Source organism: Symsagittifera roscoffensis, chromosome 6 (assembly GCF_963678635.1).
Source record: "Symsagittifera roscoffensis chromosome 6, txSymRosc1.1, whole genome shotgun sequence".
Classification (NCBI taxonomy): Eukaryota; Metazoa; Xenacoelomorpha; order Acoela; family Convolutidae; genus Symsagittifera; species Symsagittifera roscoffensis.
In genome coordinates this window covers 51,349,129-51,375,982 of record NC_087067.1, presented here as the reverse complement: position 1 = coordinate 51,375,982, position 26,854 = coordinate 51,349,129, and the positions used below count along the sequence as shown (strand labels likewise).

Below are 26,854 nucleotides of genomic sequence, written 5' to 3'. Positions count from 1 at the left end.
AAAAAACTAAAAAGTCTCTGTTTTGGCCTAATTTTCTGCGCCGCTGGAAAAAATTTTAAAGCACTTTTTGGAAAATTTGGACCAAAAAAATCGCATTTTTTCGGCGCTTGCTCCCCCCTCAAAATTAGTATGTATTGGTGCCGAAGGGGCCTTCAGAAGAATTTTAGAGTCCGTCGCCGTAAAATGGATATCTCAAAATAGTACAAAGCCCCCCCCCCCCCCCCCCCCCCAATAATTTTGCTCTTGATAGAAACATATCTGTCAATGAAGAACACTATCATCATTGGCAGTTTTTCGATAGATAAAATATGTCTGACTAATTTTTAATTTGGATGAATTATCATGTCATCACAAAAGCTTTCATATAAACACTGGCTTAGGCAAATATAGCCACTATAATGATATCAAGTAGCAAATTATTTTCAAAAGTTTTGACTACTGGTAGGTTGATAGACTTATAAACTTTTCAAAAGTGTGACTTCGGAAGAGCTCAATCACGAAACAGCTGATAATACTCGAGTTTTCATTTACTTTTTTTTTCAAACTTGACAAGTTGTTAACGCCAAAATTTGCTATAAATTGCCAATTTTTGGTAAATACGACGCCAAACTTGGTTTTATAACAGAGCACAACACTTTGCTCGCTCGCGTCTGGATTTCACGGACAGCATTCTTTCACATGTGTTCCCGGGGTGACCAAAATTTCTGTTCAAACAACTCCCATAAATGAAAAATTTTTTGCCATACAATTCCATATAATTCCATATGTACAGTAAATAATATGAACTTTCTATGATAAACAAATTCCCACTTATGAAAGTTCTGTGAAATTTGGGTTCAAACTTTGTTGGTCAAAGAGGCAAAGTCTCTGGAATCCAAAACAATACACAATTACCGAGTATGAAGTCGTATTGATACTGCACCGTTTTTAGGGTTAAATTTTTTGAGTCACTAAACGTGTTGCGAACATTTTTGTGTGAAAACTTTTGGTTTTAGCAACATCCTGTACAAATGATATGACGCAACGATGCTCGCAAGAATTTTTGACTGGGGACATTCTCCGATCATTTTAAATTTTGTTGCTCAAATTCGCCAAAAGTTCGGCCCACAGCCAAGAAAGGCCGAAAACGACGTTTGAGGGCGTTTTTTTGAAAAATGAGACTATCAAAACTCAAAATTGTTTTTCGTAGGTTGTTTGTAGGATTCGTCAACCCCAAACAAATGTCGTTCGTAAAAAGCACCAAAGGGGAAAGCCATCAGAATTACTGTCAACCAGAATCGAGAAAATGATCCCCTTCCCGCCCTTGAATTTCATTTCCGCATTTAATTTTTTTTTTGGTATCAAAAATTTGTTGGTTCTAAGCGGATTTAGATTTATGAAAAGTAATTATTTTTTTTAATGAAATGACAGAATAGAATTTTTAAGCACTTGCTGCCGAGCAGTCTGAAGGTTCAAAATTCGTTCAGATTTCGGAAAATTGTCTTAAAGTTTTGACCTCCATAGACAAAAAATGCTAGTCATACAATTTCATAAGCTAAGTCTTTGAAAAAATAGTAATCATGCAAATTTCATACTTTTGCTGAAATGGTGACATCAAAATTTCGAAGAATTTTCCTGTTTTTGAATTACTTGTTTATGATAAAATACGGTGTATCGTACTATAAAAAAGCTGAAAAAAGCTATGAATATAATTTTTATGTATGAAAACTGAATGACTAAATTTTTGTCTTAATTCGAGCAAATAAAGCAAACGAACAGGCGTACAAGCTAAAATATGCCCAGTTTAAGACCCTACAACTAAATTTCAAGCATTTAAAATTAATTTTTGGAGTTTTTTAGCTTCATTTTGGGAATCAAAATTAAAAAAAAAATTAAATATTTTTGAAAAAAAAATTTTTTTTAAGTTTTTAGTTTTCTAGTCATTTTTGTTTAAAAAATTTTTGTCCGATTTGCCTGTTTTCTTATGGCTGTTCAAAATGCCTAATTTATATTTTTATGTCAAAAGCCCTTTCAGTCGTGTTTTGAAGCAAGTTAAAAATTTCCAAAATTATTTCCCAGTGTCGAGAAAAACCGGATCGAAATTTTAAAATTTTTGTTTTAGTTCGAGCAAATAAAGCAAAAGAGCAGGCGTACAAGCTTAAGTATGTCCATTTTATGACTTTACAAGTTAATTTCAACCATTTAAAATTAGTTTTTGGAGTTCCTTGGCTTCATTTTGGGAATCAAAAAAATTTAAAATAAACTGAATATTTTTGGAAAAAAATTTTTTTAAAAATTTTTTAGTTCTTCAGTCATTTTTTTTACAAAAAATTTTTGTCCAATTTGCCCAAATGTTAGTATGGCTGCTTAAAATGCCTAATATATATTTTTTACGTCAGATGCGTTAATCACATCAAGCCGAAAAACTACATTAATTTGGAAAAAAAAGCTTTCTTACCGTAGTTTTCTAAGAACATGCTCAGAACATTCTGTGCTACTTGCACAGAAATTGGCTATCCTTGTTTATATAAAAACTTCTCATACATTCCAGATTGTTTCAAATGCATTGTAAGTATGAGGCAATCAAACTTTTGGTGACTAGTTTTGAGTAAACCATGGTTTTTGTCACTTGTCTTCGGTCACAAGTGAAAAGAAAATCAACTTTTTTGGTTTATGTGAAAATGCTAGTAATAATTTTTTCAAATGTAAAAAATCACCAATCATAGACTTTTCATGCAATTTTCTGTACTTATGGAATTGCATGAAAAGTGTATGATTCGCATTTTTCTATATATGAAAATTGTATGACTAACATTTTTGGTCAACTCGGGTTAATTGGAACCTCGGAATGCTCTTCAACAAGTTTTCAAAAATTTTATTCTGTCATTTCAGAAAAAAAGAAGTTTTTTTCATAAATCTAAGCCCACTTCGAACCACCTAAGTATTGATAGCAAGCAAAAAGTAAAACGTTGAAATGAAATCAAATTTAGAGGCGAGAAGGGGGTTACTTTCTCGATTCTTGTTGACATTATTTCTGATGGCTTTCCCCTTTTACGAAATTTGTTTGGGATTGAGGAATCCTACCAACAATCTACGAAAAACAATTTTGATAGACTCAATTTTCAAAAAAAGCCCCTAAACGTCTTTTTTGGCCTTTCTTGGCTGCGGGCCGATTTTTTGGCTGAATCTGAGCAACAAAACTTAAAATGATCCGAGAATGTCTCCAGTCAAAAATTCCTGAGAGTATCGTTGCGTCATATTATTTGTACAGGATGTTGTTAAACCCAAAAATTTTCACACGAAAACTACCGCAATTTTTTTTTGCGCTCGTCACTGTGCTGAATATACGTTTACTTACTCAAATAACTTACCCTTAAAAACGGTGCATTATCAATATGACTTCATACTTGGTAATTGTGTACTTCTTTGGATTCCAGAGGCTTTACCTCTTTGACCAACAAAGTTTGAAACCAAATTTCACAGAACCTTCATAAGTGCGAATTTGTTTATCATAGAAACTTCATAATATTTACTGTACATATGGATTTATATGAAATTGTATGGAAAAAATATTTCCAATTTTGGGAATTGTATGCCTAGCATTTTCCCATAAAACCAAAAAAAATCAAAATTTTTTTTTTTCAATTTTGGGGATGTGTTAGCGATTGAACACAAGTGACACAAACCAAAGTTTAATCAAAACTTGAGCCACCAAAGGTTTGATCGTCTCGCTTTTACAATGCATTGGAAACGACCTGAAATGTATAACAGTTTTCTTTTGCAAACAAAGATGATTATTTCAAAATTTGAATTTTTAAACTCTTATATAATGCTTAACGCATAGATTGAAAAACATACAAAATAAGCAAAAGTTTTTAGCGTTTTTCAAAAAAATATATTCTGAGAAACTAAAAAAAATTGCCTGTTTTGTGTATTCAGGACTACGCTATGCACACAACGAAATAAAATTTGTATACAAAAGTTTTTTTTGGAAAATGTTTGTTTGGGTACACAATTCGATTTGCCGATTAGAAAAAAAAATTCGGTCGCAATCAAAAAAAATGCTTGTCATGCAATTTCTATACATGGAACTTCTGTTTAGCAGTTTTTTGACAAACGTTTTTCTTTTTTTGTACGACATACCGAGTTTTATGACAAAATAAGAAAACAATTTTTTGTTGCCGCCATCAAAAAAATGCTACTCATGCAATTTCCATACATGGAAGTTATTATTGGCATTTTTGGACAAAAATTTTTTCTTTTTTTATTAAGTACGAAACATCGAATTTTATGCAGAAGCAAGAAAAATTATCTTTGAAAATTCGATGACATCAATTTAGCATAAAGTATGAAATTTGTATGTGTAGTGATTTTTCATAGAATTAATGCATGGAATTGTATGAGTAGCATTTTTTGACTATGGAGGTCAACCCAGGTATATGGAGAGTGAACTTGATAAGAATACTGCAACTCAACAAAACATGTTAGCAAAAAATGAGTCGTGTCGTAGAGTGTTTTGTGTTTTATAGCAGTGGCGGTTAGCAGGGTGAAAGAGGCGGAGAGACGCTCTCCTGTTATATATTATAGAAGTTGGTTCATAATTAAAATGAGATTGTATGGTAATAATCTGGTACTGTTTCGCGGTGAGGTTTTTAAATGGTATTTACAAGTGACATCTGATCTTCCAATAGCTGAATATAAAAGCAGTACCTGATTACAGTTAGTAGCAACACGCTGTTTTCATATAATATGAAAAACCAGATATTCAGGACGAAGAGCGCAGTGGTTACAAAAATAGAGGCAGTGACCATCAACCAAATTTCAAAAGGAGGACGTAAGCACAAATAGAAAGGGAATAAAAAGTGATATACCTAGGAGCTGATTTAGAGTGGGTCGAATCCCTGGCGGCGGATCGGTGGACGCCTTCCCCTCAGGGATTTGACCCCCAGACTACTCAAAGGTTCCCCCTTTGGTATTATTTCCAGACCTCCATTTTTGGCTGGCTAACGCTAGAGTTTTTCTAAAGGCGCCTTCGTCGCTAATATGTTTTTGGATTTTTGGTCAAAATTTTCCAAAAAGTGCTTAAAACGCATCTTGGCCCGTTTTTTTCCAAAAAGTTGTCTGCGACCTGCAAAAATTTGGTCGACCTGCAAAAATTAACAACATTTCCGAAAACTTTTTGAAAATTCATTTCAATTATTTTTCAATGATTTTTATTAATTGTTAAAAGGGGAAAGTAATTTGGTATATAAATTGGTTCATAGTTCAATTGAAGTTTTATGTCAATCATTTTGGGCTGATGTGTGTTGACGGGTGGTTGATTGGTATCTGCAGCTTGGGATTCTACCAGGGCTGACTTCTGAAAACAGAGTCTAATCATAGTCTGTCTTTATAAAATTGAACTCAAAATCAAAACACTGCCGCTCTTTTTTCAGTTTTTTAGCACTCCACTGAGGAGATTGACTCCTCGTCACTCAAAGTTTCTTTTTTTTTGGCACTGGTTAAAAAAGGAAAAGGGAATGTTTAAGAAAAAGCGTTGAAACCCAAACTAAAACGCTAAAACGTTTCTACAAGCGACTTTGGCTCCAATAAATACGGTTTGAAGGGAGGCGCAAACTAATTTTGAAAAAAAATGTAAAACAAATGAGAGCGTAAAATAAATGTAAAAAAAGACTTCTCGTATCAGGGCAAACCCTTGAATGTTCAGACTGTTTTTAGGGTCTGTGGAGGTGTGCAAGTGTTTTACAAATACGAATTATATTTTCAAAAACGGAAAAAATTTCGAAAAAATTTTTTAAGGCTTTTTCTGAAAAACATCCTCACACGCTTAGTAAAATACAGAGTTATACATTCCGCATATAGCAGGGTAATAAATAGATCCAATAGCATGCGTCAATTCAATTTAGATCAATTTTTAAGGCTTAGACGTTGAAAACGCGAAATAAATCCGGCGTTAAGTAAATTCGGCAAAATTTTCGATCTTTAAGTTTCCTCAAAAATATCTTGTTAAAAAAAGTAATTTGTCTTGAAAAAGTCGGAACAACAAAAATGTTTTTTATCAGGGGAAAACCTGAATGTTTTGACTTTCCCTCAACGTTTTTGAAGCAGTTTCTTGGAAGCGTCAATTTAAAAAACAATTTAGAAAAGTTTTATAAAAAGGAAAAAAGAAAAACTATTTTTTTAATAGTCTCCCCCACGCTATGCCAATCACAAATAAACCTCTGAGCGTCTAGTAACGTATGAATTTAAAATAATATGTTGCCTTAATTCTATTTGGAACGATTCTTGGGCGGAATGAAAAGCCACCCGCAGTGAGGTTTCATGGATCATAATCAATTTTTGTTGACAAAAAGCTGGTTTACAATCGATTAAAATTACCCATTGACACTACGCAATTGATTATAATCCATTATAACCCATTGCGTTTAGAAAAATCAATTCGATTATAAACCAATTAAAATGCAACTCATAGAGAGCTTTTCTTACAGACTACTCGACTCCATACCTACTCTCATTTAGTTAAATTTGGCAAAACTTAATTTAGTTAAATATCACTCACACATTGAATCTCACCAAAAAGTTTACACCAGTCCCCCCCATTTACCCCCACATCTATCCACGACCCATCTATGCCACCTCATCTACCCTCAACATCCCCCCTTTTAGGAAACTCCAGGCTCATACTCATAAAAACGGGGATTTAGGAAACTCCAGGCTCATACTCATAAAAATTTTTTATACTCCCTTATAATCTATTATAATCCGTAAAACCCTAAATAATTCAATATAAACGATTATAATGGATGAAATTGATTACTTTTTTGTTTCTTCTAATCGATTATTAATCCTTTATGGTCGATTATTTTAAAATTTTGTGGAGACAGACCATGAAAGTCCATGATAATTGATTAGCATCCACGGAACCTCATTGCGGGCACTTACGCGTTAAAAGCACGAAATTTATCGCGAATTAATTGTCCCATATTAGACAAATTGGCAAAATCTTTATTACGTTTCGAAAACGGCCAACAGGTTTTTTGATTCTAGGACATCAGTGGTGTTCAGATGATATAAAAATTTATGTTCAAAAATGGTTTCTGAAAAGTTGAAAACGGCATGTAAAAAAATCTTTTCGAGCTCAAGTATTCAGCCACTTGCTTCGAAAGTCCAAATAAAAAACTCAAATTGTCTTTTTTGTGGAAATTATTTCGAAAAATTTGAATGCGGCGCAGAAACTTGCCAACATTAGAGATTTTGAAAACATCTTTTTGGTATTTTGAAAAACATCAAAAACACCTTCAAAAAACGTTTGAGTACCGTTCCTTCTAGCAAAAAGCCCTAGATCTGCCCAATGTTTGACTTTACTAAAGTCAACCATTAGGCAGATATTTTGTAAAGATAACTCGCTTTGGTAACTCGCTTTGTCAAATTAAAATCATCCTTCTGAAGCCCCTGATTTACTCCATTACCCATATTTTTGACTGAACAGATGTAAATATTTTATTAACATGCAGTACTTTTCCCGAGTCTTTCAGCGATTGGGCCTCCAGCTCAAAAGTAGTACAGTTTTCCGTCACAGTTTCCTTTTGAGTGGGTGTCTAAAAAGCAAGGTATAAAATGGATCAATTCAGCAATCTCCTCCCCCCATACTTGCGTGGGGGGAAATAGCTCAGTAGGTACTTGAGACTTGTTAAGAACCACTTGAAAATAGCTTGATTGATATGAATTCTTGATCCAGGCACTCCAACGAATATGGAATGCAAAATTTTACAATATCAAAGCTTAAAAATTACATTCAGAGTGAAAAAAGTATCAATAAAACTGAGACACATAAAGCGACTTTTTTGTCCTAAATGAATGAAAAGCATTTTTTTGGTATACAGATACAAAACTATAGCACCAATCCTGGTCCTCTATGAGAGGCAATGGTCGCCCAAACAAAAATTGCAAAAAAATAATATAAATTTTGATTTTTTAGTCGTTCAAAATTTTTCTCAATATTCATATAAAATGAACTTGAGTTGGTCACTTGATTGCTTGCTATGAACACATCAGCAACCTACTTGCTTTCATTAAGCGTCTCGCCGTTTTTGCTTGGGGGGAATTGATAGCTCAATTGGTAATTACGGGGGGGGGATTGCTCAATTGATCCGATAAATTTGTCACTCACGTTTTAGTTTTATATATAAGTTTTCAATTGTCATAGCAAGTTCTCACAACAACATTGAGAAAAAAATTTGTAAGTTCCACCCAAATTCATGCCAGTGTCCTAAGTTACCAAATTTTTTCATATTCGATCCTTGGCCACTTTAAAATTTTTTTTTTTTGAAGAAAGCAGAAGAACAATGTGTCTTTTAGATACTATTTTATAATCCATTATAACCCATTGCGTTTAGAAAAATCAATTCGATTATAAACCAATTAAAATGCAACTCATAGAGAGCATTTCTTACAGACTACTCGATTTCCAAACCTACTCTCATTTAGTTAAATTTGGCAAAACCATATCACTCACACTTTAAATCTCACCAAAAAGTTTACACCAGTCCCCCCCCATTTACCCCCACATCTATCCACGACCCATCTATGCCACCTCATCTACCCTCAACACCCCCCTTTTAGGAAACTCCAGGCTCATACTCATAAAAACGGGGATTTAGGAAACTCCAGGCTCATACTCATAAAAATCTTTTATACTCCTTTATAATCTATTATAATCCGTAAAATCCTAAATAATTCAATATAATCGATTATAATGGATAAAATTGATTACTTTTTTGTTTCTTCTAATCGATTATTAATCCTTTATGGTCGATTATTTTAAAATTTTGTGGAGACAGACCATGAAAGTCCATGATAATTGATTAGCATCCACGGAACCTCATTGCGGGCACTTACGCGTTAAAAGCACGAAACTTATCGCAAATTAATTGTCCCATATTAGACAAATTGGCAAAATCTTTATTAAGTTTCGAAAACAGCCAACAGGTTTTTTTGATTCTAGGACATCAGTGGTGTTCAGATGATAAAAAAAATTTTTTTTCAAAATTGGTTTCTGAAAAGTTGAAAACGGCATGTAAAAAAATCTTTTCGAGCTCAAGTATTCAGCCACTTGCTTCGAAAGTCCAAATAAAAAGCTCAAATTGTCTTTTTTGTGGAAATTATTTCGAAAAATTTGAATGCGGCGCAGAAACTTGCCAACATTAGAGATTTTGAAAACATCTTTTTGGTATTTTGAAAAACATCAAAAACACCTTCAAAAAACGTTTGAGTACCGTTCCTTCTAGCAAAAAGCCCTAGATCTGCCCAATGTTTGACTTTACTAAAGTCAACCATTAGGCAGATAATTTGTAAAGATAACTCGCTTTGGTAACTCGCTTTGGTAACTCGCTTTGTCAAATTAAAATCATCCTTCTGAAGCCCCTGATTTACTCCATTGCCCATATTTTTGACTGAACAGATGTAAATATTTTATTAACATGCAGTACCTTTCCCGAGTCTTTCAGCGATTGGGCCTCCAGCTCAGAAGTAGTACAGTTTTCCGTCACAGTTTCCTTTTGAGTGGGTGTCTAAAAAGCAAGGTATAAAATGGATAAATTCAGCAATCTCCTCCCCCCATACTTGCGTGGGGGGAGATAGCTCAGTAGGTACTTGAGACTTGTTAAGAACCACTTGAAAATAGCTTGAATGATATGAATTCTTGATCCAGGCTCTCCAACGAATATGGAATGCAAAATTTTACAATATCAAAGCTTAAAAATTACATTCAGAGTGAAAAAAGTATCAATAAAACTGAGGCACATAAAGCGACTTTTTTGTCCTAAATGAATGAAAAGCATTTTTTTGGTATACAGATACAAAGCTATAGCACCAATCCTGGTCCTCTATGAGAGGCAATGGTCGCCCAAACAAAAATTGCAAAAACATTAATAAAGTTTGATTTTTTAGTCGTTCAAAATTTTTCTCAATATTCATATAAAATGAACTTGAGTTGGTCACTTGATTGCTTGCTATGAACACATCAGCAACCTACTTGCTTTCATTAAGCGTCTCGCCGTTTTTGCTTGGGGGGAATTGATAGCGCAATTGGTAATTACGGGGGGGATTGCTCAATTGATCCGATAAATTTGTCACCCACGTTTTAGTTTTATATAGAAGTTTTCAATTGTCATAGCAAGTTCTCACAACAATTTGTAAGTTCTCACAACAAGAAAAAAATTTGTAAGTTCCACCCAAATTCATGCCAGTGTCCTAAGTTACCAAATTTTTTCATATTCGATCCTTGGCCACTTTAAAATTTTTTTTTTTGAAGAATGCAGAAGAACAATGTGTCTTTTAGATACTATTTTAGTACTGTTTGTAAGGCTTAATCTTCGTCTTTTCTTATTGTTTTCCACCAGAACAGTTTTGAAAGCAGCATTTTGTTGAAATTTTCAAAAAAAGAAAGCTTTGAAATCCGTCAATTTTGGTATCTTGAGTGGTCTAAAAAGCCTTTTGTCTGTTAAAGTTGCATTTTAAAAGTGCTTCGACTGATAAACTGAAACGAAAAAAAAAAGATCAAAAAAGAAGAGCTACCTGAGAAAAAACTGCACAAAAATGAACAAAATGAACAAGAAGAACATCCTTCAGCTGAACACATTTTTCCTTGTTTTCACGCTTATTTCCCACGCCAGATACATAACATAGCTGAACAGGTTTGAAATCGTCTGCTTTATTTTTTGCCGGATTTATGTGAGAAAAAAACCTCACCTAGACCTGATTTTGCATGGTTATCCTATCTATGCGATATATTTAATGAAATTTAATGGTCAGAATTGTATAAATATTATACCAGTGTAGCAATTGAAAAGTACTTAAAGCGAAGGTGGATGAATATATGGCACTGTGAATCTGGTGTACAAATGAAACCTTTCTTTACACTTAATACTTCTTTTATTCTGCTTCTTTATCTTATAATGCTTCTGTGAATAATAGAAGCCAAAAACGCGCCTCCCGCCTACCAAACACAGTATTTTAAATTTGGTTCCAATTCCTCATACTTATGAAAAATAAACTATCTTCCTCCTTCTATCCGGTGCGGGAAATAAACAATAATATACAAACAGGTAAACTCCCTCATTGTGTAAAACTTGTGTTTCTCATTTCAGTTTTGCTCAAACCCACTTTTTGCAGCGCATCCAATTTTAATCTTTGTCCAATTTTTCACTCAATTTCTGGCGCAACTTTGAAAGTTCTTGCATGAACACATTTTTCACACCCAATCAAAAAAAATACCTGAAGTTGTCGAGTGAAAATACCTTAAAGTAAGTATTCCCTTTTTGGAAAATATACTCCGCACCTGATTTACAATTAAAATTATATTATATTTAAAGAGATTTTTTAAACCACGTCATTTGAAACTCGTGTCAGTTTCAAATTTCATTGATTATTCAGATTTACTGTATTTGACGCCGTGTTAGGACTATCTGCTGTTCATGTTTTTTTAATATGAATAAAATTCCTCAAGCTTTATTTAATCTTGCCACTCTTTGGATAAAACCTTTATCAGATTTTTTGTACCCGAGTCGACTCAGGTAAGAAGTGTAAATTGTGCTTCACGAAAAAACGCTAATATTTTAATTTCACAAGTTGAAAAATTACATATCATAAAAAATACATGTCATAAAGATCTTAAAATCTAACATATCTTGAGATTTTCAAACAACCTTTTGTGTTATAAAGCTTTCTGCTTGCCAAAAAAACTGTTTTATTTTTTTATGGATGGAGAAATGCTGGCCGTAAAAATGCTTGTCAAGTATTTTTCAAAGAAAAAGAAATCCAAAATTGAGGAATACATTTTTTGATTTTTGAAAAAGTGTTAATTTTTTTGTTCATAACCCGCTTGCTGCACTTATGTTCCGACTTCGAAAACCGAGCAAAAGTAGTTTTTTGACTGAATCCCTGCGGTCGAGAAGGGATTTTATGTCGAGCAAAAAGTCAAAACATAACCGATTTTAATTGAGATAGTCAAAACATAGGTCGAGCACAGTCAAAACATCAGTCGTACGTACCCTAATTTTTCAAAATTCTTATTTCTTTAATCATACAGAATTGCACTCACCGATTTACTTGTTTGTTGGTCACGCCGGTTAAAACAAGTCTGAGACAGATCAAATAAATTTTGGAAGCTTCAGCTTGATTGACCAATTGTAATCAATCGACCGTTAATCGATTGCTTTTTTTGCACAAATAGCTTGGAAAAAAAATAATTTTTGAAGTATTGGGCAGGAAAAAAATTTTTGAAACTTTTAGGCCTAGTTTCATTATTTTCTAAGCATCCCAATAGCTAAAAGCTGAGATTTTAACAAAATGACAATTTTTTCTCACAACAAAAATTGAATCAAAAATCAAAAAATGCAATAAAACATCCTTCCCATGCGCCCCGTAGTTTTAAAATAACTGTTCTAGCTCAGGAAACTTTCATTCTAACTTTTATTCTAACTGCAACACTAATTTGAACAAAAAATAATTGCGTAATTTTTTATGAATGTGGTCAGAACATTCTGTGCTACTTGCATAGCAACCGACCATTCTTATTATGTTCCAGGTTTGTACAATTTAGGTAGGATCGGGTTTAGGGAGGAGGAACGCCGCCTCAGGATTTAAAATTCTTTTTGCCAGCAAAAATTTCTTACTTTTTAACTATTTAACGATACTCATAACTTTTTTAAGAATTTAAATATTTTTGTATCCGCTCCTGTATTTTATGGATTATTTAGGGACTGGTTAGTAATAGTACGCCGTATTCAAAATTAATCGGAGGTCTCAAAAGGTTGAACTCAACAAAAGAGTGAATTAACCCTCAAAAAAAGACGTCGCCGCCAGCTCTTTCAAACACCGTGCACTCTATTATTCATTTCACTTTTTCCAATGTAGTTTATTCAACCTTGATTCATTTTTCGCTTAACTCAATTTTTTTGAAGAGTGGTCTTCCAGACTTTGAAGGACGTCGCTTATAGAGTCAATGATACTGTTTTTCAATGAGGAGACTTTCCGAAACTTTAAGAAAAAAATAAAAACTTGCACGCAAGTTTTTTTAAAAGTTTTTGGGGATGTGAAACGCAGTTTCGAAAAAGATAATGAGTAACGTGGTTCGCCTCAACCAACCAATTCATTTTTCCAGGTAGCCACTTCGCTTCGCTTATCGTTATTTCTTTTTTCTGATTTCAAACTGCGATCAGCTAATAACAAGCGTTATTATATGTATATTATTGCTTTTGGTAAAGTTAAAGTGTTACTTCTATTATAAAGACTATGAGTATAATTTTATGAGTTTTGCTTTATTTGGTAAAAGTAATAACAGGTATCCACGAGTTAAAAATCTGGTTTTACAATTTCAAATCATTACGAGCCCAAACTGTGCTTGAATAAGCGCACAGTTTTGTATCTGTTTGTTCCTGTATTCCAGACACAAGTCTATTAACATTTTAAAAAATTGTCTGCACAATCAAAGGCCAGGAAAGAACAAAAGAAAAACAAAAGGGTTGTCCTTGTTGCGGAACCTGCGTAAAAGGCACAAAATGCGCAGTTTGGCCTCGTAATGATGAATTTGTATATAAAATCTGATGAAAGTGTATTTGAAGTTATTTTTTTAACAGCCATTTAAAACAGATTTTTTATAAAATACTACACTACTACACTTACCAGCACTCAATTTTAATGGATAGTAATTAATTATAATGTCATTTTATAGTCATTATTCATAAAATTACGAAAGTAATCGATTAGAATCCATTAAAAATGTATTACAAACATCTTTTTTTTCATATTAAAATAATTATATACAATTGATTGTAAAATAATTGATTGTAATAGATTTTTTAAGATTTCATTGGCGAATTTTGCTAATTTTGCGAGTTGTTGTACTTCTTGTTCAGTGCAGTTGCTACGGATTACGTTTCATAAACTTAAATTCTTCAATTAATATTTTATACATTTAATTTTCTTTACTTTTTCAGTTTGGCAGTTTAATAATTTATTTACCTGTTATTTATTTACCATCGCCATAATAAAAAATGGACATTCGCCCACCTCCCCTTCTCCTCCCCCCCCCCCCCCCCCCGCTTTATGCCCCTCCTCCGCCCACTACTCCTCTCCCCTCACTTAACCCCGAAATAGGTCTTCCCCTCTCCCGAAATAGGTCTTCGCCTACCGTATTTCGAGAAAAAACCAATTAAACGGGGGGGGGGTTGGAAGTAGCGGGGAGGTAAAAATCTGGTGTGTGTGGGTGGGGGGAAACTTTTTTAAAGTTTTTTTTAGTGTTGAACATGTTTTTTGGGGTCCTAATTTTGCATAACGTTAATTTTTTAACAATTTGATGTCATTTTGATGAAATTATGCAAGTTTCTCATCCAAATGTTTCAAGAGTTTAATTAGCGGTAAGCAATTTTCAGCAGAAAAAAAATCGAATTTCATCAAATTTTGTGGCCTAAATTGATTAAATAGTCAAAATTGTTGATTATAATAGATTTTAAAATTTGAAATTAATCGATTATAATCCCCTAAAAATCCATTTTCATGGTTGGATGGGTCATGAAAATCGATAATATGGGTGAAATTTTTTTGCCAACATAATCCATTATAATCGATTATTTCCCGTTAAATTCCAGTGCGGTTATGATATGTTTTATAGAAAATCTTATTTCTAAGTTTTGTTTTTTTGGTCGTTTTCTCATTAGATTGATTTTAGATAGAGTAGAATAGAATATGAAGATAGAATATCCGTATTGATAAATCTGTACAATAGGTCTCCTGGGAATTGAATTGACTTTGCCTCAAATTTCTTGGATAACCAAAAATTCCGGGTTCAGATTACCATAAGCGAGAATATTGAAATTGTCATTTTCCTCAATGAGTGATAATAGTATCACTCGAGGAACAATTATTTTTATCCTGGTATTTTCACAGTGTGTATAACTTTTGGTTACTTGCACTTTTGAGCTTATTTTTTCGATCACCCAGTTTTTCAATATCCACTTTTTTACTTACACCTCAATGAAGTTTCACTTTATTTTTAAGAGAAGGATATAAATATTGATATTCAGGTAGCTTCTCTCCAGTATTAAAGGTCCTTTTCTTCTTGCAATTGGTTGATTTTGATCTCAGTTACCGTTTGCTTATGGAGTAGAGGGGCTATGCTGATAGTTTGAGCATCATCCGATTTAAAAATAGCGGGTTAATTTTTTCAAGAAAAAATATATCTTTTTACGCATGTTCTCTGGGAGCTGTTTTTTCAGGAGGAGCGAAAATTGGGATTAAAGTGTGAGTGTATTGAAGCGTGACCTTTATCCGGGGGTTATCCGGATACTTGGCCCGTGGGATACATATGGAGTCATAGATTGGGCTCCCAGTCTAAGAGGTGCGGGATTGATATGAACCCCCGAGTGCAACAGCTCAAGTTCACTTCATAATTTGAGTGGGGGTGTGATCACATTACTATCATTGTCTCAATAAGGGTTATTTGAAAGATACCTGCCATCACTTATATTTTCACTTTTCACTTTTCATCTCATCTGTTTATTAATAATAACTATCAAGTTCAACTAAAGTTCAATGATACTGGTCATACCCTTCTTATTTGAGGACCATAGCACAAGTAGTGTTACTTCGCTTTTTTCTAACACCTGAAGACTTATTCAAATAGTTGTTAATTTGATTACTTTTTCCGCATTGATAATCAAAGCTAAGTTATTCCGCTGTTCGAATTCTCTTGCCCGTTAAATTTAAAATGTTTATCGTTGTTTACCTGGTAAGTTCCAAAATCCAAGTCCAAATTGAACTAATTCACGTTTAGCACTGCTGAAACTTGAAACACATAACAAAAAGCTTAAAACCGAAAGGGCCAAAATATAAAACCGTTCAACCCAATATAGATTTTTAGCTGTTTTTATTAAGATTAAAAAAATTTAGTCTAAATTTGAAAATTTGAGCATTTTGATCAGACTTGACTATTTTACTCTTGTTTATTCTTTGTTTTAGCTTCAATTGTTTTCTTTTTTGATAGTTATATCAGATTTGTGTCAGATTTTCTAAAATTGCGACGGATTTTCAAAATTTTTTGAAAATTTTGTCGACCTTTTCTTCAGGTCGATCCAATTAATTTTTCGAGCTCTCCCAAAAAACTAAAAAGTCTCTGTTTTGGCCTAATTTTCTGCGACGCTGGAAAAAAAAGTTTTAAAGCCTTTTTGGAAAATTTGGACCAAAAAAATCGCATTTTTTCGGCGCGCGCTCCCCCCTCAAAATTAGTATGTATTGGTGCCGAAGGGGCCTTCAGAAGAATTTTAGAGTCTGTCGCCAAAAATGGATATCTCAAAATAGTACAAAGCCCCCCCCCCAATAATTTTGCTCTTGATAGAAAGATATCTGTCAATGAAGAACACTATCATCATTGGCAGTTTTTCGATAGATCAAATATGTCTGACTAATTTTTAATTTGGATGAATTATCATGTCATCACAAAAGCTTTCATATAAACACTGGCTTAGGCAAATATAGCCACTATAATGATATCAAGTAGCAAATTATTTTCAAAAGTTTTGACTACTGGTAGGTTGATAGACTTATAAACTTTTCAAAAGTGTGACTTCGGAAGAGCTAGTTAAGAGTTCAATCACGAAACAGCTGATAATACTCGAGTTTTCATTTACTTTTTTTTTCAAACTTGACAAGTTGTTAACGCCAAAATTTGCTATAAATTGCCAATTTTTGGTAAATACGACGCCAAACTTGGTTTTATAACAGAGCACAACACTTTGCTCGCTCGCGTCTGGATTTCACGGACAGCATTCTTTCACATGTGTTCCCGGGGTGAGCAAAATTTCTGTTCAAACAACTCCCATAAATGAAATTTTTTTGCCATACAATTCCATATTATTCCATATGTACAGTAAAAAATATGAACTTTCTATGATAAACAAATTCCCACTTATGAAAGTTCTGTGAAATTTGGGTTCAAACGTTGTTGGTCAAAGAGGCAAAGTCTCTGGAATCCAAAACAATACACAATTACCGAGTATGAAGTCGTTTTGATACTGCACCGTTTTTAGGGTTAAATTTTTTGAGTCACTAAACGTGTATTCAGCACAGTGACATGCGCAAAAAAAATTGCGAACATTTTTGTTTGAAAACTTTTGGTTTTAGCAACATCCTGTACAAATGATATGACGCAACGATGCTCGCAAGAATTTTTGACTGGGGACATTCTCCGATCATTTTAAATTTTGTTGCTCAAATTCGCCAAAAGTTCGGCCCACAGCCAAGAAAGGCCGAAAACGACGTTTGAGGGCATTTTTTTTTTGAAAAATGAGACTATCAAAACTCAAAATTGTTTTTGGTAGGTTGTTTGTAGGATTCGTCAACCCCAAACAAATGTCGTAAAAAGCACCAAAGGGGAAAGCCATCAGAATTACTGTCAACCAGAATCGAGAAAATGACCCCCTTCCCGCCCTTGAATTTCATTTCCGCATTTAATTTTTTTTTTTGGTATCAAAAATTTGTTGGTTCTAAGCGGGCTTAGATTTATGAAAAGTAATTATTTTTTTTAAAGAAATGACAGATTAGAATTTTTGAGCACTTGCTGCTGAGCAGTCTGAAGGTTCAAAATTAGTTCAGATTTCTGAAAATTGTCTTAAAGTTTTGACCTCCATAGACAAAAAATGCTAGTCATACAATTCCATAAGCTAAGTCTTTGAAAAAATACTAATCATGCAAATTTCATATTTTTGCTGAAATGGTGACATCGAAATTTCAAAGAATTTACTTGTTGTTGAATTACTTGTTTATGATAAAATACGGTGTATCGTACTAAAAAAAACAAAAACTTTTTGTTGAAAAAAGCTATGAATATAATTTTCATGTATGAAAACTGAATGACTAAATTTTTGTCTTAATTCGAGCAAATAAAGCAAACGAGCCGGCGTACAAGCTGAAATATGCCCAGTTTAAGACCCTACAACTTAATTTCAAGCATTTAAAATTAGTTTTTGGAGTGTTTTAGCTTCATTTTGGGAATCAAAAACTTTTTAAAATCTTAAATATTTTTTTTTTTAGATTTCTAGTCATTTTTTTTACAAAATTTTTTGCCCGATTTGCCTGTTTTCTTATGGCTGTTCAAAATGCCTAATTTATATTTTAATGTCAAAAGCCCTTTCAGTCGTGTTTCGAAGCAAGTTAAAAATTTCCAAAACTATTTCCCAGTGTCGAGAAAAACCGGATCGAAATTTTAAAATTTTTATTTTAGTTCGAGCAAATAAAGCAAGAGAGCGGGCGTACAAGCTTAAGTATGTCCATTTTATGACTTTACATGTAAATTTCAACGATTTAAAACTAGGTTTTGGAGTTTCTTGGCTTCATTTTGGGAATCAAAAAATTTTAAAATAAACTGAATATTTTTGGAAAAAAAGTTTTTTTTAAATTTTTTTAGTTCTTCAGTCATTTTTCTTACAAACATTTTTTGTCCAATTTGCCCAAATGTTAAAATGGCTGCTTAAAATGCCTATGGATTTTTTTACGTCAGATGCGTTAATCACATCAAGCCGAAAAACTACAATAATTTGGAAAAAAAAGCTTTCTTAACCGTAGTTTTCTAAAAACATGCACAGAAATTGGCTATCCTTGTTTATATAAAAACTTCTCATACATTTCAGATTGTTTCAAATGCATTGTAAGTATGAGGCGATCAAACTTTTGGTGACTAGTTTTGAGTAAACCATGGTTTTTGTCACTTGTCTTCGGTCACAAGTGAAAAGAAAATCAACTTTTTTGGTTTATGTGAAAATGCTAGTAATAATTTTTTCAAATGTAAAAAAATCACCAATCATAGACTTTTCATGCAATTTTCTATACTTATGGAATTGCATGAAAAGTGTATGATTCGCATTTTTCTATATATGAAAATTGTATGACTAACATTTTTGGTCAACTCGGGTTAATTGGAACCTCGGAATGCTCTTCAACAAGTTTTCAAAAATTTTATTCTGTCATTTCAGAAAAAAAAGAAGTTTTTTTTTTCATAAATCTAAGCCCACTTCGAACCACCTAAGTATTGATAGCAAGCAAAAAGTAAAACGTTGAAATGAAATCAAATTCAGAGGCGAGAAGGGGGTTACTTTCTCGATTCTTGTTGACATTATTTCTGATGGCTTTCTCCTTTTACGACATTTGTTTGGGATTGAGAAATCCTACCAACAATCTACGAAAAACAATTTTGATAGACTCAATTTTCAAAAAAAAGATGCCCCTAAATGTCATTTTTGGCCTTTCTTGGCTGCGGGCCGATTTTTTGGCTAAATCTGAGCAACAAAATATAAAATGATCCGAGAATGTCTCCAGTCAAAAATTCCTGAGAGTATCGTTGCGTCATATTATTTGTACAGGATGTTGTTAAACCCAAAAATTTTCACACGAAAACTATCGCAATTTTTTTTTGCGCTCGTCACTCTGCCGAATATACGTTTACTTACTCAAATAACTTACCCTTAAAAACGGTGCATTATCAATACGACTTCATACTTGGTAATTGTGTACTTTTTTGGATTCCAGAGACTTTACCTCTTCGACCAACAAAGTTTGAAACCAAATTTCACAGAACCTTCATAAATGCGAATTTGTTTATCATAGAAACTTCATATTATTTACTGTACATATGGATTTATATGAAATTGTATGGAAAAAATATTTCCAATTTTGATAATTGTATGCCTAGCATTTTCCCATAAAACCAAAAAAAATCAAAATTTTATTTTTTAATTTTGGGGATGTGTTAGCGATTGAACACAAGTGACACAAAACAAAGTTTAATCAAAACTTGAGCCACCAAAGGTTTGATCGTCTCGCTTTTACAATGCATTGGAAGCGACCTGAAATGTATAACAGTTTTCTTTTGCAAACAATATTCTGAAAGCATCAAACGTTTCATTTTCGGCAAAACTTTTCAAAGATGATTATTTCAAAATTTGAATTTTCAAACTCTTATATAATGCTTAACGCATAGATTGAAAAAGATACAAAATAAGCAAAAGTTTTTAGCGTTTTTCAAAAAAAAATATTCTGAGAAACCAAAAAAATTGCCTTTTTTGTGTATTCAGGACTACGCTATGCACACAACGAAATAAAATTTGTATACAAAAGTTTTTTTTGGAAAATGTTTGTTTGGGTACACAATTCGATTTGCCGATTAGAAAAAAAATTCGGTCGCAATCAAAAAAAATGCTTGTCATGAAATTTCCATACATGGAACTTCTGTTTAGCATTTTTTTGACAAAAGTTTTTCTTTTTCTACAACGACATACCGATTTTTATGACAAAATAATAAAACAATTTTTTGTTACCGCCATCAAAAAAATGCTACTCATGCAATTTCCATACATGGAAGTGATTATTGGCATTTTTGGACAAAAAGTTTTTCTTTTCTTATTAAGTACGATACACCGAATTTTATGCAGAAGCAAGAAAAATTATCTTTGAAAATTCGATGACACCAATTTAGCAAAAAGTATGAAATTTGTATGAGTAGTATTTTTTCATAGACTTAATGCATGGAATTGTATGAGTAGCATTTTTTGACTATGGAGGTCAACCCAGGTATATGGAGAGTGAACTTGATAAGAATACTGCAACTCAACAAAACATGTTAGCAAAAAATGAGTCGTGTCGTAGAGTGTTTTGTGTTTTATAGCAGTGGCGGTTAGCAGGGCGAAAGAGGCGGAGAGACGCTCTCCTGTTATATATTATAGAAGTTGGTTCATAATTAAAATGAGGTTGTATGGTAATAATCTGGTACTGTTTAGCGGTGAGGTTTTTAAATGGTATTTACAAGTGACATCTGATCTTCCAATAGCTGAATATAAAAGCAGTACCTGATTACAGTTAGTAACACGCTGTTTTCATATAGTAGTGAAAAACCAGATATTCAGGACGAAGAGCGCAGTGGCTACAAAAATAGAGGCTGTGACTATCAACCGCATTTCAAAAGGAGGACGTAAGCACAAATAGAAAGGGAATAAAAAGTGATATACCTAGGAGCTGATTTAGAGTGGGTCGAATCCCTGGCGGCGGATCGGTGGACGCCTTCCCCTCAGGGATTTGACCCCCAGACTACTCAAAGGTTCCCCCTTTGGTATTATTTCCAGACCTCCATTTTTGGCTGGCTAACGCTAGAGTTTTTCTAAAGGCGCCTTCGTCGCTAATATGTTTTTGGATTTTTGGTCAAAATTTTCCAAAAAGTGCCTAAAACGCATCTTGGCCTGCTTTTTCCAAAAAGGTGTCTGCAACGCAAAAAAAATCCAAAATTCAATTTGGTCGACCTACAAAATTCAACAACATTTCCGAAAACTTTTTGAAAAATCCATTTCAATTCTTTTTCAATGATTTTAATTAATTGTTAAAAGGGGAAAGTAATTTGGTATATAAATTGGTTCATAGTTCAATTGAAATTATACGTCAATCATTTTGTGCTGATCTGTGTTGACGGGTGGTTGATTGGTATCTGCCAGCATCATGGGGTTGTACCACGGCTGACTTCTGAAAACAGAGTCTAATCATAGTCTGTTTCGATAAAATTGATCTCAAAGTCAAAATAATGCCGCTCGTTTTTCATTTTTTTAGCACTTCACCGAGGAGATTGACTCCTCGTCACTCATAGTTTCTTTTTTTTTGGCACTGGTTAAAAGGGGAATGTTAAATGAAAGCGTTGAAAACTAAACTAAAACGCTAAAACGTTTCTACGAGCGACTTTGGCTCTAATACATACTAATTTTGAAAATAAATGTAAAACAAATGAGAGCGTAAAATAAATGTAAAACAAGAGTTCTCGTATCAGGGCAAAAGCTTGAAGGTTCCGACTGTTTTTAGGTCTCTGGAGACTAGTGCAAGTGTTTTACAAAAACGTATTATTTTTTCAAAAAGGACAAATTTCCCAAAAACGATTCTTAGGATTTTTCTGAAAAACATCCTTACACGCTTGGTAAAATACAGAGTTATACATTCCCATATAGCAAAGTAATAAATAGACCGAATAGCATGCCAACAACAATTGCTATGGCTTACGCGTTGAAAGCGCGAAATAAATTCGGTGTTAATTATCCCATATTGGCTAAACTTTCTATCTTTAAAGTTTCGACAAAATAGTTTGTTAAAAAAAGAAATTTGTCTGGAAAAACTTTCTTCGAAAGTCGGAACAACAAAATGCTTCGTATCAGGGTGAAAACTTGAATCTTCCGACTTTCCCTCAACGTTTTTGAAGCAGTTTCTTGAAAGCGTCAATTTAAAAAACAATTGAGAAAACTTTCAAAAAAATGAAAAAAGAAAAACAATTTTTTTTTCATATTTTTAATGCAAAAATCCCCAACGTTATGCCAATTACAAACAAACCTCTGAGCGTCTAGTAACGTATGAATAACAAAAAATTTGTTGCCTCAATTCCATTTGGAACGATTCTTGGGCGGAATCAAAAGCCAACCGCAGTGAAGTTTCATGGATCATAATCGATTTTTGTGGACAAAAAGCTGATTTATAATCGATTACAATTACCCTTTGAAACCACGCGATTGATTAACATCCATTATAACCCATTGTGTTTAGAGAAATCAAATCCATTATAAATCAATTAAAATCCATTACAACTCACAGAGAGCATTATTTACAGACCACTCGATTTGGAAACCTTCTCTCGTTTAGTTAAAATTTGCAAAACCATATCACTCACACTTTAAATCTCACCAAAAATTTCACACCAATCCCCCTACATTTATCCCCACATCTATCCCCGCCCCACTTATGCACCTCGCCTACCCTCAACAGTCCCCCCCCCCCCCCCCCCGAACACCCACCCCCACATACCACACTCCCACCTACCCCGCCATTTACCTCCCCACCACGTACCTCACCACCACCTGCCTCCCCGCCACCTATCACCCCACCCCCACCTACCCCAACCCCGCCTCATCTACTAACCCCATATACCCCCCACCTACTAACCCCATGTACCCCCACCTACTAACCCCATATGCCCACCACCTACCCCCCTTCTACCTCCCCCCATACTACCTACCCCAATTAACCCCCCACCTATCCCCACCTATCCCCACCTACCCCACCTACTCCACCCATCAACCTACCCCCAAGTGTGAGTGCGTTTTAGGGGGTAGGATGTACGCGTAGGGTTTTTTAACGTGTTTTTACGAGAACTGTAACTAAGGGGTAAACTGTGTGGAAGGGGAGGGGTGGTAGCTGAAGAAAGTAAGAATGTTGGGAGTTAGTAGTAAGTATAAAGAAAAGCATAAGTAGAAAACAATACAATTTTTTTGCTCTAGCAATTGTAAGACTTAGCAATTGCAACGTTCAAGCTTTGAATAATTGAATTCAAGATTTAGGAAACTTCAGGCTCATCTTCATAAAATATTTTTAAACTCTAATTTTTATAACCTAATATAATCCGTTATAATCCTTTCTAATTCAATATAATTGATTTTAATGGATGAAATTGATTTCTATTTTGTTTTTACAATCGATTATTAATCCTTTATAATCAATTATTTTAGAATTTTATGGAGACAGACCAGGAAAATCCATTATAATTGATTAGCATCATTTCGGGCACTTTCGCGTTAAAAGCACGAAAGTTATCGCGAATTAATTGTCGCATATTAGACAAATTTGCAAAATACTCATTACGCGTCGAAAACGGCCAACAGGTATTTTTTGATTCTAGGACATCAGTGGTGTTCGGATGGTATAAAAGTTTCTGTTCAAAAATGGTTTGTGAAAAGTTGAAAATGGTATGAAAAAAAAAATCTTTTCGAGCTCAAGTATTCAGTCACTTTCTTTGAAAGTCCAAAAAAAGCTCAAAATGTCTTTTTTGGGGATATTATTTTGAAAAATTTGAATGCGGCGCAGAAACTTACCAACATTAGAGATTTTAAAAATATCTTTTTGGTATTTTGAAAAACATCAAAAAATTCTTCAAAAAACGTTTGAGTACCGTTCCTTCAAGCAAAAAGCCCTAGATCTGCCTAGTGTTTGACTTTATTAAGATCAAACATTAGGCAGATGTTTTGTTAAGTGAACTCGCTTCGGTAACTCGCTTTGTCAAATTAAAATCATCCTTCTGAAGCCCCTGATTTATTTCATCACCCATAATTTTGACTGAAGAAATATAAATATTTTTTTAACATGCAGGACCTTTCCGATTTATTCAGCGATTGGGCCTCCAGCTCAAAAGTAGTACAGTTTTCCGTCACAGTTTCCTTTTGAGTGGGTGTCTAAAAAGCAAGGTATAAAATGGATCAATTCAGCAATCTCCCCCCCCCCCCATACTTGCGTGGGGGGAAATAGCTCAGTAGGTACTTGAGACTTTTTAAGAACCACTTGAAAAAAACTTGGATGATATGAAATCTTGAACCAGGCTCTCCAACGAATATAGAATGCAAAATTTTACAATATCAAAGCTCAAAAATTACATTCAGAGTGAAAAAAGTATCAATAAAACTGAGGCGCATAAAGCGACTTTTTTGCCCTAAATGAATGAAAAGCATATTTTGGTATGCAGATACAAAGGTATAGCACCAACCCTGGTCCTCTATGAGAGGCAATGGTCGCCCAAACAAAAATTGCAAAAAAAACTATATAAATTTCGATTTTTTAGTCGTTCAAAACTTTTCTCGATATTCATATAAAACGAACTTGAGTTGCTCACTTGATTGCTTGCTATGAACACATCAGCAACCTACTTGCTTTTATTAAGCGCCTCGCCGTTTTTGCTTGGGGGGAATTGATAGCTCAATTGGTAATTACGGGGGGGGGGGGATTGCTCAATTGATCCGATAAAATTCTCACTTACGTTTTAGTTTTATAAAGAAGTTTTCAATTGTCATAGCAAGTTCTCACAACAACATTGAGAAAAAAAGTTGTAAGTTCCACCCAAATTCATGCCAGTGTCCTAAGTTACCAAATTTTTTCATATCCGATCCTTGGCCACATTAAAAAATTTTTTTTGAAGAATGCAGAAGAACAATGTGTCTTTTAGATACTATTTTAGTACTGTTTGTAAGGCTTAATCTTCGTCTTTTCTTATTGTTTTCCACCAGAACAGTTTTGAAAGCAGCATTTTGTTGAAATTTTCAAAAAAAGAAAGCTTTGAAATCCGTCAATTTTGGTATCTTGAGTGGTCTAAAAAGCCTTTTGTCTGTTAAAGTTGCATTTTAAAAGTGCTTCGACTGATAAACTGAAACGAAAAAAAAGATCAAAAAAGAAGAGCTACCTGAGAAAAAACTGCACAAAAATGAACAAAATGAACAAGAAGAACATCCTTCAGCTGAACACATTTTTCCTTGTTTTCACGCTTGTTTCCCACGCCAGATACATAACATAGCTGAACAGGTTTGAAATCGTCTGCTTTATTTTTTGCCGGATTTATGTGAGAAAAAAACCTCACCTAGACCTGATTTTGCATGGTTATCCTATCTATGCGATATATTTAATGAAATTTAATGGTCAGAATTGTATAAATATTATACCAGTGTAGCAATTGAAAAGTACTTAAAGCGAAGGTGGATGAATATATGGCACTGTGAATCTGGTGTACAAATGAAACCTTTCTTTACACTTAATACTTCTTTTATTCTGCTTCTTTATCTTTTAATGCTTCTGTGAATAATGGAAGCCAAAAACGCGCCTCCCGCCTACCAAACACAGTATTTTACATTTGGTTCCATTTCCTCATACTTATGAAAAATAAACTATCTTCCTCCTTCTATCCGGTGTGGGAAATAAACAATAATATACAAACAGGTAAACTCGCTCAATGTAAGACTTGTGTTTCTCATTTCATTTTTTCTCAAACCCACTTTTTGCCCAGCATCCAAGTTTAATTTTGGTCCAATTTTTCACTCAATTTCTGGCGCAACTTTAAAAATTCGTGCATGAACCCATTTTTCGCACCCAATCAAATAGTTTTTTTTGAAAATAATTCAGGATGATTTTGTCTTTCTACAATGAGCTGAGGCAAAATTTTACCTCGATATAAATCAAAATCAAATGAAATTGGGGACTATATGAGGAAGCTGCTAACTTTATACATCCATAACTGTCATCTGATCTAACTCCATTTCCGTAAGCAGGTCCATTTACTTCTATCATCAGCGCAACTAAAAATACCTGAAGTTGTCGAGTGAAAATCCCTTAAAGTAAGTATTCCCTTTTTGGAAAATATACTCCGCACCTGATTTACAATTAAAGTTATATTATATATAAAGAGACTTTTTTAAAGCACGTCATTTGAAACTCGTGTCTGTTTCAAACTTCATTGATCATTCAGTATTACTGTATTTGACGCCGTGTTAGGACTATCTGCTGTTTATGTTTTGAGACTGAATAATATTCCTCAAGCTTTATTTAATCTTGCCACTATTTGGATGAAACCTTTATCAGATTTTTTCTGATAACAAAAATATACCCGGGTTGACTCAGGTAAGAATTGTAAAAAGTGCTTCACGAAAAGACGCTAATATTACAATTTCACAAGTTAAAAAAATACATATCATAAAAAATACATGTCATAAGGACAGGGGCGGATCTAGGATTTTCTCGAGGGGGGGGGGCGGATTTTCAAAAAATTTTCGAAAATTTTGACGACCTTTTTTTTTGACGAAAAATTTTGACGAAAAAACAGGTCAAAAAAGGCGTTTTTAGGCACTTTTTGGAAAATTTTGACCGAAAAATTGCGTTTTTTCGGCGCGCGCTCCCCCCTCAAAATTAGTATATATTGGCGCCGAAGGCGCCTTTAGAAAATTTTAAGGGTCGGTCGGCCAAAAATGGATTTCTTAAAAAGTATCAAAGGGGG

General features: G+C 33.7%; 1 protein-coding gene across 10 annotated transcripts in view; it reads left to right on the top strand.

The window, feature by feature from the left end:
• Positions 1-25,649: 25,649 nt before the first annotated feature.
• The window catches only part of LOC134847570 (voltage-dependent calcium channel type A subunit alpha-1-like), a 101,686-nt gene continuing 100,481 nt past the window's right edge, over positions 25,650-26,854 (top strand). For 5 of the 10 annotated variants that reach the window (XM_063864657.1, XM_063864654.1, XM_063864662.1 and 2 more), the window contains exon 1: positions 25,651-25,803. The gene's annotated coding sequence lies outside the window, so the exon portion shown is untranslated. Of the gene's footprint in view, positions 25,804-26,145; positions 26,199-26,854 lie in introns of those variants that run through there. The other 5 variants (XR_010162860.1, XM_063864652.1, XM_063864653.1 and 2 more) reach the window with 2 other exon arrangements.